Source organism: Oncorhynchus nerka, linkage group LG20 (genome assembly GCF_034236695.1).
Source record: "Oncorhynchus nerka isolate Pitt River linkage group LG20, Oner_Uvic_2.0, whole genome shotgun sequence".
In the NCBI taxonomy this organism is placed as follows: domain Eukaryota; kingdom Metazoa; phylum Chordata; class Actinopteri; order Salmoniformes; family Salmonidae; genus Oncorhynchus; species Oncorhynchus nerka.
Window position 1 is genome coordinate 4,766,352 of NC_088415.1, and position 15,843 is coordinate 4,782,194.

A 15,843-nucleotide genomic window follows, 5' to 3' on the forward strand; every position below is an offset into this window, starting at 1 on the left:
CCTGTACTACTGTCCTGTACTACGGTACTACTGTCCTGTACTACTGTTCTACTGTCCTGTACTACTGTACTACTGTCCTGTACTACTGTCCTGTACTACTGTACTACTATCCTGTACTACTGTACTACTGTCCTGTTCTAATGTCCTGTACTACTGTACTACTATCCTGTACTACTGTACTACTGTCCTGTACTGCTGTCCTGTACTACTGTCCTGTACTACTGTCCTGTACTACTGTACTACTGTACTACTATCCTGTACTACTGTACTACTATCCTGTACTACTGTCCTGTAGTACTGTACTACTGTCCTGTACTACTGTACTACTGTCCTGTACTACTGTCCTGTAGTACTGTACTACTGTCCTGTACTACTCAAATCAAATCAAATTTATTTATATAGCCCTTCGTACGTCAGCTGATATCTCAAAGTGCTGTACAGAAACCCAGCCTAAAACCCCAAACAGCAAGCAATGCAGGTGTAAAAGCACGGTGGCTAGGAAAAACTCCCTAGAAAGGCCAAAACCTAGGAAGAAACCTAGAGAGGAACCAGGCTATTTGGGGTGGCCAGTACTCTTCTGGCTGTGCCGGGTGGAGATTATAACAGAACGTGGCCAAGATGTTCAAATGTTCATAAATGACCAGCATGGTTGAATAATAGTAAGGCAGAACAGTTGAAACTGGAGCAGCAGCATGGCCAGGTGGACTGGGGACAGCAAGGAGTCATCATGTCAGGTAGTCCTGGGACATGGTCCTAGGGCCCAGGCCAGCTGAAACTGGAGCAGCAGCACGGCCAGGTGGACTGGGGACAGCAAGGAGTCATCATGTCAGGTAGTCCTGGGGCACGGTCCTAGGGCTCAGGTCCTCCGAGAGAGAGAAGGAGAGAATTAGAGAACGAACACTTAGATTCACACAGGACACCGAATAGGACAGGAGAAGTACTCCAGATATAACAAACTGACCCTAGCCCCCCGACACATAAACTACTGCAGCATAAATACTGGAGGCTGAGACAGTAGAACAGAACAGTAGTCCTACTGTCCTGTACTACTGTACTACTGTCCTGTACTACTGTACTACTGTCCTGTACTACTGTACTACTGTCCTGTACTACTGTTCTTCTGTCCTGTACTACTGTCCTGTTCTACTGTCCTGTACTACTGTCCTGTACTACTGTTCTACTGTCCTGTACTACTGTCCTGTACTACTGTTCTACTGTCCTGTACTACTGTCCTGTACTACTGTCCTGTACTACTGTCCTGTATTACTGTCCTGTACTACTGTTCTACTGTCCTGTACTACTGTCCTGTACTACTGTTCTACTGTCCTGTACTACTGTTCTACTGTCCTGTACTACTGTCCTGTACTACTGTTCTAATGTCCTGTACTACTGTCCTGTACTACTGTCCTGTACTACTGTTCTACTGTCCTGTACTACTGTCCTGTTCTACTGTCCTGTACTACTGTACTACTATCCTGCACTACTGTCCTATACTACTGTCCTGTTCTACTGTCCTGTACTACTGTACTACTATCCTGTTCTACTGTCCTGTACTACTGTCCTGTACTACTGTCCTGTACTACTGTTCTACTATCCTGCACTACTGTCCTATACTACTGTCCTGTTCTACTGTCCTGTACTACTGTACTACTATCCTGTACTACTGTCCTGTACTACTGTCCTGTTCTACTGTCCTGTACTACTGTACTACTATCCTGTACTACTGTACTACTGTCCTGTACTACTATCCTGCACTACTGTCCTATACTACTGTCCTGTACTACTGTCCTGTACTACTGTACTGTACTACTGTCCTGTACTACTGTCCTGTTCTACTGTCCTATATTACTGTCCTGTTCTACTGTTCTGTACTACTGTACTACTATCCTGTACTACTGTACTACTGTCCTGTACTACTGTCCTGTACTACTGTACGACTGTCCTGTACTACTGTACTGCTGTCCTGTACTACTGTCCTGTACTACTGTCCTGTACTACTGTACTACTATCCTGTACTACTGTACCACTATCCTGTACTACTGTCCTGTAGTACTGTACTACTCTCATGTACTACTGTACTACTGTCCTGTACTGCTGTCCTGTACTACTGTCCTGTACTACTGTCCTGTACTACTGTACCACTATCCTGTACTACTGTACCACTATCCTGTACTACTGTCCTGTAGTACTGTACTACTGTCCTGTACTACTGTACTACTGTCCTGTACTACTGTACTGTACTACTGTCCTGTACTACTGTCCTGTACTGCTGTCCTGTACTACTGTCCTGTACTACTGTACTACTGTCCTGTACTACTGTCCTGTACTACTGTTCTACTGTCCTGTACTACTGTACTACTGTCCTGTACTACTATCCTGTACTACTGTACTACTGTCCTGTTCTACTGTCCTGTACTACTGTACTACTATCCTGTACTACTGTCCTACTGTCCTGTACTGCTGTCCTGTACTACTGTCCTGTACTACTGTACTACTATCCTGTACTACTGTACCACTATCCTGTACTACTGTCCTGTAGTACTGTACTACTGTCCTGTACTACTGTAATACTGTCCTGTACTACTGTCCTGTAGTACTGTACTACTGTCCTGTACTACTGTACTACTGTCCTGTACTACTGTACTGTACTACTGTCCTGTACTACTGTACTACTGTCCTGTACTGCTGTCCTGTACTACTGTCCTGTACTACTGTACTACTGTCCTGTACTACTGTACTGTACTACTGTCCTGTACTACTGTACTGTACTACTGTACTACTGTCCTGTACTACTGTCCTGTACTACTGTCCTGTACTACTGTACTACTGTCCTGTACTACTGTTCTACTGTCCTGTACTACTGTACTACTGTACTACTGTCCTGTACTACTGTACTACTGTCCTTTTCTACTGTCCTGTACTACTGTACTACTATCCTGTACTACTGTACTACTGTCCTGTACTGCTGTCCTGTACTACTGTCCTGTACTACTGTCCTGTACTACTGTACTACTATCCTGTACTACTGTACCACTATCCTGTACTACTGTCCTGTAGTACTGTACTACTGTCCTGTACTACTGTACTACTGTCCTGTACTACTGTCCTGTACTGCTGTCCTGTACTACTGTCCTGTACTACTGTACTACTGTCCTGTACTACTGTCCTGTACTGCTGTACTACTGTCCTGTACTACTGTCCTGTACTACTGTACTACTGTCCTGTACTACTGTTCTACTGTCCTGTACTACTGTACTACTGTCCTGTACTACTGTCCTGTACTACTGTACTGCTGTCCTGTACTACTGTCATGTACTACTGTCCTGTACTACTGTCCTGTACTACTGTCCTGTACTACTGTACTACTGTCCTGTACTACTGCACTACTGTCCTGTACTACTGTCCTGTTCTACTGTCCTGTACTACTGTCCTGTACTGCTGTCCTGTTCTACTGTCCTGTACAACTGTCCTGTACTACTGTACTACTGTCCTGTACTACTGTACTACTGTACTACTGTCCTGTTCTACTGTCCTGTTCAACTGTCCTGTTCAACTGTCCTGTACTACTGTACTACTGTCCTGTACTACTGTCCTGTACTACTGTCCTGTTCTACTGTCCTGTACTACTGTCCTGTACTACTGTCCTACTGTCCTGTACTACTGTCCTGTTCTACTGTCCTGTACTACTGTACTACTGTCCTGTTCTACTGTCCTGTTCTACTGTTCTGTTCTACTGTCCTGTACTACTGTCCTGTTCTACTGTCCTATACTACTGTCCTGTACTACTGTACTACTGTCCTGTTCTACTGTCCTGTACTACTGTCCTGTACTACTGTCCTGTTCTACTGTCCTGTACTACTGTCCTGTTCTACTGTCCTGTACTACTGTCCTGTACTACTGTCCTGTACTACTGTCCTGTTCTACTGTCCTGTACTACTGTCCTGTACTACTGTCCTGTACTACTGTACTACTGTCCTGTACTACTGTCCTGTACTACTGTCCTGTACTACTGTTCTACTGTCCTGTACTACTGTCCTGTTCTACTGTCCTGTTCTACTGTCCTGTACTACTGTCCTGTTCTACTGTCCTGTACTACTGTACTACTGTCCTGTTCTACTGTCCTGTACTATTGTACTACTATCCTGTACTAAATCAAATCAAATCAAATCAAATTGTATTTGTCACATACACATGGTTAGCAGATGTTAATGCAAGTACTACTGGCATAAAGAGGTCACCGGTCACCACAGAGGTGTAGGCAGCATAAAGAGGTCACCACAGCGGTGTGGGTGGCATAAAGAGGTCACCACAGAGGTGTAGGCAGTATAAAGAGGTCACCACAGAGGTGTAGGCAGTATAAAGAGGTCACCACAGAGGTGTAGGCAGTATAAAGAGGTCACCACAGAGATGTAGTCAGTATAAAGAGGTCACCACAGAGGTGTAGGCAGTATAAAGAGGTCACCGGTCACCACAGAGGTGTAGGCAGTATAAAGAGGTCACCACAGAGATGTAGGCAGTATAAAGAGGTCACCACAGAGGTGTCGGCAGCATAAAGAGGTCACCACAGAGGTGTAGGCCGCACCACTGTGACCGTAATGCCTTAAAGTATGTATGTCCTGTCTCTCTCGTACAGGCTCTACTCTGATAACATACAGTATGTCCTGTCTCTCTCGTACAGGCTCTACTCTGATAACATACAGTATGTCCTGTCTCTCTCGTACAGGCTCTACTCTGATAACATACAGTATGTCCTGTCTCTCTCGTACAGGCTCTACTCTGATAACATACAGTATGTCCTGTCTCTCTCGTACAGGCTCTACTCTGATAACATACAGTATGTCCTGTCTCTCTCGTACAGGCTCTACTCTGATAACATACAGTATGTCCTGTCTCTCTCGTACAGGCTCTACTCTGATAACATACAGTATGTCCTGTCTCTCTCGTACAGGCTCTACTCTGATAACATACAGTATGTCCTGTCTCTCTCGTACAGGCTCTACTCTGATAACATACAGTATGTCCTGTCTCTCTCGTACAGGCTCTACTCTGATAACATACAGTATGTCCTGTCTCTCTCGTACAGGCTCTACTCTGATAACATACAGTATGTCCTGTCTCTCTCGTACAGGCTCTACTCTGATAACATACAGTATGTCCTGTCTCTCTCGTACAGGCTCTACTCTGATAACATACAGTATGTCCTGTCTCTCTCGTACAGGCTCTACTCTGATAACATACAGTATGTCCTGTCTCTCTCGTACAGGCTCTACTCTGATAACATACATTATGTCCTGTCTCTCTCGTACAGGCTCTACTCTGTGTAAGGACCTGAGGCTGTACCTGAGCAAGTGTTTCACTCCGGGATCCATGGACAGCCAACTACAGCAGGTGATCAGGGAGAACCTGTACCTCAGAGCCGTCCCCTGTGAGTAGCAATGTGATAACTATAACTGTAACTACACACACATACGCACGCACGCACGCACGCACGCACGCACGCACGCACGCAGGCACACACACACACAGGCACACATCTCTCTCACATCTCACTCATCTCTCTCTCTGTGTTCCTGTCTCACTCATCTCTCTCTCTGTCTACCTGTCTCTCTCGTCTTTCTCTCTGTTCCTGTCTCTCACGTCTCTCTCTGTGTTCCTGTCTCTCTCATCTCTCTCTCTCTGTTCCTGTCTCTCTCATCTCTCTCTCTGTGTTCCTGTCTCTCTCGTCTCTCTCTGTGTTCCTGTCTCTCTCATCTCTCTCTCTGTGTTCCTGTCTCTCTCATCTCTCTCTCTGTTCCTGTCTCTCTCATCTCTCTCTCTCTGTTCCTGTCTCTCTCATCTCTCTCTCTCTGTTCCTGTCTCTCTCATCTCTCTCTCTCTGTTCCTGTCTCTCTCGTCTCTCTCTCTGTGTTCCTGTCTCTCTCGTCTCTCTCTCTGTGTTCCTGGCTCACTCGTCTCTCTCTCTGTGTTCCTGTCTCTCTCGTCTCTCTCTGTGTTCCTGTCTCTCTCGTCTCTCTCTGTGTTCCTGTCTCTCATCTCTCTCTCTCTCTGTTCCTGTCTCTCTCATCTCTCTCTCTCTGTTCGTCTCTCTCATCTCTCTCTCTCTGTTCCTGTCTCTCTCATCTCTCTCTCTGTTCCTGTCTCTCTCATCTCTCTCTGTTCCTGTCTCTCTCATCTCTCTCTCTCTGTTCCTGTCTCTCTCGTCTCTCTCTCTGCGTTCCTGTCTCTCTCATCTCTCTCTCTGCGTTCCTGTCTCTCTCATCTCTCTCTCTGCGTTCGTGTCTCTCTCGTCTCTCTCTCTGTGTTCCTGTCTCTCTCGTCTCTCTCTCTCTGTTCCTGTCTCTCTCATCTCTCTCTCTGTGTTCCTGTCTCTCTCATCTCTCTCTCTGTGTTCGTGTCTCTCTCGTCTCTCTCTCTGTGTTCCTGTCTCTCTCGTCTCTCTCTCTGTGTTCCTGTCTCGCTCATCTCTCTCTCTGTGTTCCTGGCTCACTCATCTCTCTCTCTGTGTTCCTGTCTCTCTCATCTCTCTCTCTGTGTTCCTGTCTCTCTCATCTCTCTCTGTGTTCCTGTCTCTCTCATCTCTCTCTCTGTTCCTGTCTCTCTCATCTCTCTCTCTCTGTTCCTGTCTCTCTCATCTCTTTCTCTCTGTTCCTGTCTCTCTCATCTCTCTCTCTGTTCCTGTCTTTCTCATCTCTCTCTCTCTGTTCCTGTCTCTCTCATCTCTCTCTCTCTGTTCCTGTCTCTCTCATCTCTCTCTCTCTGTTCCTGTCTCTCTCGTCTCTCTCTCTGTGTTCCTGTCTCTCTCGTCTCCCTCTCTCTGTTCCTGTCTCTCTCGTCTCTCTCTCTGTTCCTGTCTCACTCATCTCTCTCTCTCTGTTCCTGTCTCTCTCATCTCTCTCTCTGTGTTCCTGTCTCTCTCATCTCTCTCTCTGTGTTCCTGTCTCTCGTCTCTCTCTCTGTTCCTGTCTCTCTCATCTCTCTCTCTCTGTGTTCCTGTCTCTCTCATCTCTCTCTCTGTGTTCCTGTCTCTCTCATCTCTCTCTCTGTGTTCCTGTCTCTCTCATCTCTCTCTCTGTGTTCCTGTCTCTCTCATCTCTCTCTCTGTGTTCCTGTCTCTCTCATCTCTCTCTCTGTTCCTGTCTCTCTCGTCTCTCTCTGTGTTCCTGTCTCACTTATCTCTCTCTGTGTTCCTGTCTCTCTCGTCTCTCTCTGTGTTCCTGTCTCTCTCATCTCTCTCTCTCTGTTCCTGTCTCTCTCGTCTCTCTCGTCTCTCTCTCTCTGTTCCTGTCTCTCTCATCTCTCTCTCTGTGTTCCTGTCTCTCTCATCTCTCTCTCTGTTCCTGTCTCTCTCGTCTCTCTCTCTGTGTTCCTGTCTCTCTTATCTCTCTCTCTGTGTGTTCCTGTCTCTCTCATCTCTGTGTTCCTGTCTCTCTCATCTCTCTCACCCCCCCCATCAAGCAGTCACGCACACAAACACTTACCAAAACACATTTTTATATACTCATGCACTTATAATCAGATGTACTCAATCACAGATGATTGCATAGGAAACCAAACCTTGTAGCAATTGACGGAGAGAGAGAGAGCTGCCAGGTGACTGCTGCTCCCGCTCAAATACAAGATGAAACAAAAAGAAAAGGGAAAAGTTCAGTTACTAAATGGGGTGAGAAGAAGCACTTACACTGTTGCTATGGTAACTGCCGTCAAGCGTCAGGCCAGTAAGATGATTCATCTTGACAGACCGTTGCTTGTTGTTCGTCTGCATCCCAAATGGCACCCTATTCCCTGTATAGTGCACTTCTTTAGACCAGAGCCCTATGACACCCTATTCCCTGTATAGTGCACTACTTTAGACCAGGGCCGTATGGCACCCTATTCCCTATATATAGTGCACTACTTTAGACCAGACCCCGATGGACCCAGGTGCCTTATGGGAATAGGAACCCAGATTTGTTCCCCTATCAAAACCTCCTCCAGCCTCATTTCTCCATGTCAACCACTATTCTACCTGTCACTTTCAGAGTTTGGATGCAGTTTGATTTTTATACCAGAGTATATAACGCGTTCGCTGCCCGTACCCGCCCGCCCGACTAGCATCACTACTCTGGATGGTTCTGACTTAGAATATATGGACAATTACAAATACCTAGGTGTCTGGCTAGACTGTAAACTCTCCTTCCAGACTCATATTAAACATCTCCAATCCAAAATTAAATCTAGAATCAGCTTCCTATTTAGCAACAAAGCCTCCTTCACTCATGCTGCCAAACATACCCTCTTAAAACGGACGATCCTACCGATTCTCGACTTCGGCGATGTCATTTACAAAATAGCTTCCAATACTCTACTCAGCAAACTGAATGCAGTCTATCACAGTGCCATCCGTTTTGTTACCAAATCACCTTATACCACCCACCACTGTGACCTGTATGCTCTAGTCGGCTGGCCCTCGCTACATATTCGTCGCCAGACCCACTGGCTCCAGGTCATCTATAAGTCCATGCTAGGTAAAGCTCCGTCTTATCTCAGTTCACTGGTCACGATGGCAACACCCATCCGTAGCACGCGCTCCAGCAGGTATATCTCACTGATCATCCCCAAAGCCAACACCTCCTTTGGCCGCCTTTCCTTCCAGTTCTCTGCTGCCAGTGACTGGAACGAAAAAACATCTCTGAAGCCGTAGACTTATAATTCCCTCACTAACTTTAAACATCAGCTATCTGAGCAGCTAACCGATCGCTGCACCTGTACATAGTCCATCTGTAAATAGCCCACCCAATCTACCTACCTCATCTCCATATTGATTTTATTTACTTTTCTGCTCTTTTGCACACTAGTATTTCTACTTGCACATCATCACCTGCTCATCTATCGCCAGTGTTAATTTGCCAAATTGTAATTATTTCGCTACTATGGCCTATTTATTGCGTTACCTCCTCAAGCCATTTGCAGACATTGTATATAGACTTTGTTTTTTTTCTATTGTGTTATTGACTGTACTCTTGTTTATCCCATGTGTAACTCTGTGTTGTTGTTTATTCCATGTGTAACTCTGTGTTGTTGTTTATTCCATGTGTAACTCTGTGTTGTTGTTTATTCCATGTGTAACTCTGTGTTGTTGTTTATTCCATGTGTAACTCTGTGGTGTTGTTTATTCCATGTGTAACTCTGTGTTGTTGTTTATTCCATGTGTAACTCTGTGTTGTTGTTTACTCCATGTGTAACTCTGTGGTGTTGTTTATTCCATGTGTAACTCTGTGTTGTTGTTTATGTAGCACTGCTAAGCTTTATCTTGGCCAGGTCGCAGTTGTAAATGAGAACTAAATGAGAACTAAATGAGAACTAAATGAGAACTTGGAGTTTCCTTCATTAAACAGTCCAAAATCACATTACACAATTTGACAAACAGTATCATACTCACTCATTCATCTTATACAACAATTAGATGTGAACCTCATATCTGAGTCTATTATATAAACAGCATTATGGTAATGTGGCTGTATTGTCTCCCATGAGCTTCCCCAAGTTATAACAAACGGACCAGTTCGTAGCTGGATTCTTCACCGATCTTTTGTACCTTCTCCAGAACATAAATGTTGTTCGGACCTCAAGTTCTGTGAGGTGGAAGAAATTCCTTTGTTCTCTATGAAACTTCGCTCTGTCTCTATACTGTGGCCATGAGGAGATCATCTCCTCAGGAATTTATGACCTCTCTCTGACCACAGGAGCCTAGTTGAAGGAGGCAAGGGGGAGTCAGGGAGAAGGGGATGGGGCTTGCTGTTCCTAAAGAGGGCAACGTCATCATGACAGTGGTTTTAACCTTCCTGAGTCTGAGGGTGGTTTTAACCCTCCTGAGTCTGAGGGTGGTTTTAACCTTCCTGAGTCTGAGGGTGGTTTTAACCTTCCTGAGTCTGAGGGTGGTTTTAACCTTCCTAAGTCTGAGGGTGGTTTGACATCTTCCTAAATCTGAGGGTGGTTTTAACCTTTCTAAGTATGAGGTTGGTTTGACATCTTCCTAAATCTGAGGGTGGTTTTAACCTTCCTGAGTCTGAGGGTGGTTTTAACCTTCCTGAGTCTGAGGGTGGTTTTAACCTTCCTGAGTCTGAGGGTGGTTTTAACCTTCCTGAGTCTGGGGGTGGTTTGACATCTTCCTAAATCTGAGGGTGGTTTTAACCTTCCTAAGTCTGAGGGTGGTTTTAATCTTCCTGAGTCTGAGGGTGGTTTTAACCATCCTAAGTCTGAGGGTGGTTTTAACCTTCCTGAGTCTGGGGGTGGTTTGACATCTTCCTAAATCTGAGGGTGGTTTTAACCTTCCTAAGTCTGAGGGTGGTTTTAATCTTCCTGAGTCTGAGGGTGGTTTTAACCTTCCTGAGTCTGAGGGTGGTTTGAACCTTCCTCAGTCTGAGGGTGGTTTTAACCTTCCTAAGTCTGAGGGTGGTTTTAACTTTCCTAAATCTGAGGGTGGTTTTAACCTTCCAGACGTGGAATTGTATCGACCCAAGGCTTTTACTTGTGACATATAGTTAAATGCACTAAAGAGGAAACAATGGGTACACATCCCTTATAACCACACAGGAGGCAGATGGTTCCAGTCTCAGAGAGGTAATATATACAGTGGGGTAGGCAAATGGCAGGTCCAGGACAGCAGAGGTCAGGCTCAAGGTCAGGGCAGGCTCACTGTCAGTGCAGGCTCAGGGTCAGGGCAGGCTCAGGGCCAGGGCAGGCTCAGGGTCAGGGCAGGGTCAGGGCAGGGTCAGGGAAGAATCAGAGTCAGGGCAGGGTCAGTGTCAGTGCAGGCTCAGTGTCAGGGCAGGCTCAGGGTCAGGGCAGGCTCAGGGTCAGGGCAGGCTCAGGGCATGCTCAGGGTCAGGGCATGCTCAGTGTCAGGGCATGCTCAGGGTCAGGGCATGCTCAATGTCAGTGCAGGCTCAGGGTCAGGGCATGCTCAATGTCAGTGCAGGCTCAGGGCATGCTCAATGTCAGGGCATGCTCAGGGTCAGGGCATGCTCAATGTCAGTGCAGGGTCAGGGCATGCTCAATGTCAGTGCAGGCTCAGGGCATGCTCAGTGTCAGGGCATGCTCAGGGTCAGGGCATGCTCAGGGTCAGGGCATGCTCAGTGTCAGGGCATGCTCAGGGTCAGGGCATGCTCAGGGTCAGGGCATGCTCAGGGTCAGGGCAGGGTCAGGATAGTCTCAGGGGCAGGGCAGGGGCAGGGCATGCTCAGGGTCAGGGCAGGGTCAGGATAGTCTCAGGGTCAGGGCAGGGTCAGGGCATGCTCAGGGTCAGGGCAGGGTCAGGATAGTCTCAGGGTCAGGGCAGGGTCAGGGCATGCTCAGGGTCAGGGCAGGCTCAGGGTCAGGGCAGGGTCAGGGCATGCTCAGGGTCAGGGGAGGCTCAGGGTCAGGGCATGCTCAGTGTCAGGGCATGCTCAATGTCAGTGCAGGCTCAGGGTCAGGGCAGGCTCAGGGTCAGGGCAGGGTCAGGGCATGCTCAGGGTCAGGGGAGGCTCAGGGTCAGGGCAGTCTCAGGGTCAGGGCAGGCTCAGTGTCAGTGCAGGCTCAGGGTCAGGGCAGGCTCAGTGTTAGTGCAGGCTCAGGGTCAGGGCAGGCTCAGTGTCAGTGCAGGCTCAAGGTCAGGGCAGGCTCAGTGTCAGTGCAGGCTCAGGGTTAGGGCAGGCTCAGGGTCAGGGCAGGCTCAGGGTCAGGGCAGGCTCAGCGTCAGGGCAGGCTCAGGGCATGCTCAGGGTCAGGGGAGGCTCAGGGTCAGGGCAGGCTCAGTGTCAGGGCAGGCTCAGCGTCAGGGCCGGCTCAGGGCATGCTCAGGGTCAGGGAAGGCTCAGGGTCAGGGCATGCTCAGTGTCAGGGCAGGCTCAGGGTCAGGGCAGGCTCAGGGCATGCTCAGGGTCAGGGCAGGGTCGGGTCAGGGCAGGCACAGGGTCAGGGCAGGCTCAGGGTCGGGTCAGGGCAGGCTCAGGGCATGCTCAGGGTCAGGGCAGGCTCAGGGTCAGGGCAGGCTCAGGGTCAGGGCAGGCTCAGGGTCAGGGCAGGCTCAGGGTCAGGGCAGGCTCAGGGCATGCTCAGGGTCAGGGCAGGCTCAGGGTCAGGGCAGGCTCAGGGCATGCTCAGGGTCAGGGCAGGGTCAGGGCATGCTCAGGGTCAGGGCAGGGTCAGGGCATGCTCAGTGTCAGGGCATGCTCAATGTCAGTGCAGGGTCAGAGCATGCTCAGGGTCAGGGGAGGCTCAGGGTCAGGGGAGGCTCATGGTCAGGGCATGCTCAGAGTCAGGGCAGGCTCAGGGGCAGGGCAGGGTCAGAGCATGCTCAGGGTCAGGGGAGGCTCAGGGTCAGGGGAGGCTCAGTGTCAGGGCATGCTCAATGTCAGTGCAGGCTCAGGGTCAGGGCAGGCTCAGGGTCAGGGCAGGGTCAGGGCATGCTCAGGGTCAGGGGAGGCTCAGGGTCAGGGCAGGCTCAGGGTCAGGGCATGCTCAGGGTCAGGGGAGGCTCAGGGTCAGGGCATGCTCAGGTTCAGGGCATGCTCAGGGTCAGGGGAGGCTCAGTGTCAGGGCAGGCTCAGGGTCAGGGCAGGCTCAGGGTCAGGGCAGGCTCATGGCATGCTCAGGGTCAGGGCAGGCTCAGGGTCAGGGCAGGGTCAGGGCATGCTCAGGGTCAGGGGAGGCTCGGGGTCAGGGCATGCTCAGTGTCAGGGCATGCTCAATGTCAGTGCAGGGTCAGAGCATGCTCAGGGTCAGGGGAGGCTCAGGGTCAGGGGAGGCTCAGGGTCAGGGGAGGCTCAGTGTCAGGGCATGCTCAGGGTCAGGGGAGGCTCATGGTCAGGGCATGCTCAGAGTCAGGGCAGGCTCAGGGGCAGGGCAGGGTCAGAGCATGTTCAGGGTCAGGGGAGGCTCAGGGTCAGGGGAGGCTCAGTGTCAGGGCATGCTCAATGTCAGTGCAGGCTCAGGGTCAGGGCAGGCTCAGGGTCAGGGCAGGGTCAGGGCATGCTCAGGGGAGGCTCAGGGTCAGGGCAGGCTCAGGGTCAGGGCATGCTCAGGGTCAGGGGAGGCTCAGGGTCAGGGCATGCTCAGGTTCAGGGCATGCTCAGGGTCAGGGGAGGCTCAGTGTCAGGGCATGCTCAATGTCAGTGAAGGCTCAGGGTCAGGGCAGGGTCAGGTTGGTCTCAGGGGCAGGGTCAGGGCAGGGTCAGGGCAGGGTCGGGTCAGGGAAGGCAAAAACAGGTCAGAACCAGGAAGCCTTGAACCCAAACTAGAGAGAAAGTAAAACTCAGAAAAACCCACTGGGATGACTTGCACCTCTCTGTCACGTGTGCTCCGGCCTCTAGGTCACCAGACTGCTCGTTAGGGCGCACACCTGTCACCAGCGTTACGCGCATAATGACACTCACCTAGACTCCATCACCTCCTTGATGAGCTGCCCTTTATATGTCACTCCCTTTGGTTTCTTCCCCAGTCGTCATTGTTCCTGTTTCATGTCGGTGTGCTGTTTGTGTTTCTTGATTTGTTAATTAATTAATTAAATGTATTCACTCCCTGAACTTGCTTCCCGACTCTCAGCGAACATCGTTACAGACTGACGACTCTCAGCGAACATCGTTACAGACTGACGACCCTCAGCGAACATCGTTACAGACCGACGACTCTCAGCGAACATCGTTACAGACCGACGACTCTCAGCGAACATCGTTACAGACCGAAGACTCTCAGCGAACATCGTTACAGACCGACGACCCTCAGCGAACATCGTTACAGACCGACGACTCTCAGCGAACATCGTTACAGACCGACGACCCTCAGCGAACATCGTTACAGACCGACGACTCTCAGCGAACATCGTTACACACCGACGACTCTCAGCGAACATCGTTACAGACCAACGACTCTCAGCGAACATCGTTACAGACTGACGACTCTCAGCGAACATCGTTACAGACTGACGACTCTCAGCGAACATCGTTACAGACTGACCACTCTCAGCGAACATCGTTACAGACTGACCACTCTCAGCGAACATCGTTACAGACTGACGACTCTCAGCGAACATCGTTACAGACTGACGACTCTCAGCGAACATCGTTACAGACTGACCACCCTCAGCGAACATCGTTACAGACTGACGACTCTCAGCGAACATCGTTACAGACTGACGACTCTCAGCGAACATCGTTACACTCCTGCCCATTTACACATGCTTTCCTCTGTCTGCTGCTGGTTGAGAATAGTTTCAGGTGTGCCTCAGAAATCAAAGATATGTCTTCTAAGGTCAAGTACATTTATACCAGATGGAGGCTTGTTTACCCTAACACAGTATATTCCCATTGTAAACAAGTCTATGCTTGACTAGTGTGTGTGTGTGTGTGTGTGGCCCACTATAGACTTCCCTTATCCTCCTATCTCCAGGTACGACCAGGCCGCCTCGCCACGAGGAGATATCAGGAGTGGACTACAATTTTGTCTCCATAGAAGAGTTCTTTTCCCTGGATGAGTCTGGAGCCCTATTGGAGAGTGGCAAGTTCAAAGGTAAGAGTGTGTTTATTGGTCAGTGGGGGAGTGTGTGTGTTTATTGGCCAGTGGTGGAGTGTGTGTGTTTATTGGCCAGTGGTGGAGTGTGGGGGGTAAATGCTGGTAAAAGTCATTCACCAAACTTTTTGATTTTGCTCGAGTGTTTAGCTACCTTTTGCGCTAAAATGCATTGAGAAATAGGGAGCATTAATTTACTATCAAGCATACGTGGTGCTAATAATGATATTTAGGCTACTGATATTTTCCTAATTTGGCCGTGTGTATTTAATATGAGGTATTTCATTTTTGATTTGTTACTGCGTTCCAACATGTGCTTTTCCGTTTCGTTCTTGTAAACAAAGGCTCTCCACAAATCAAATTGATTGAACACTTGAATTCTTTGCTTTTTTTGTTTTTACATACAGCCTACAGTAACAAACTGTTATTTTGTATTCTAATGTCAGACCTTCATAAACAAAACCCCAGTTTTTTATTAGACGCCTATATAAAATGTATGAATTGCACTGTTCGAATGTTTCAGCCAGAATGACAGCTCATTAGATACACTGTTAGAATGACAGCTCATTAGATACACTGTTAGAATGACAGCTCATTAGATACACTGTTAGAATGTTTCAGCCAGAATGACAGCTCATTAGATACACTGTTAGAATGACAGCTCATTAGATACACTGTTAGAATGACAGCTCATTAGATACACTGTTAGAATGTTTCAGTCAGAATGACAGCTCATTAGATACACTGTTAGAATGACAGCTCATTAGATACACTGTTAGAATGACAGCTCATTAGATACACTGTTAGAATGTTTCAGTCAGAATGACTGCTCATTAGATACACTGTTAGAATGTTTCAGTCAGAATGACTGCTCATTAGATACACTGTTAGAATGTTTCAGTCAGAATGACTGCTCATTAGATACACTGTTAGAATGACAGCTCATTAGATACACTGTTAGAATGTTTCAGTCAGAATGACTGCTCATTAGATACACTGTTAGAATGTTTCAGTCAGAATGACTGCTCACTAGATACACTGTTAGAATGTTTCAGTCAGAATGACTGCTCATTAGATACACTGTTAGAATGTTTCAGTCAGAATGACTGCTCATTAGATACACGGTTAGAATGTTTCAGCCAGAATGACTGCTCATTAGATACACGGTTAGAATGACAGCTCATTAGATACACGGTTAGAATGTTTCAGTCAGAATGACAGCTCATTAGATACACTGTTAGAATGACAGCTCATTAGATACACTGTTAGAATGTTTCAGTCAGAATGACTGCTCATTAGATACACTGTTAGAATGAC

General features: G+C 48.3%; 1 pseudogene; it reads left to right on the forward strand.

The window, feature by feature from the left end:
- LOC115127939 (membrane-associated guanylate kinase, WW and PDZ domain-containing protein 3-like) overlaps positions 1–15,843 on the forward strand; it is a 157,705-nt pseudogene that overhangs the window by 61,860 nt on the left and 80,002 nt on the right.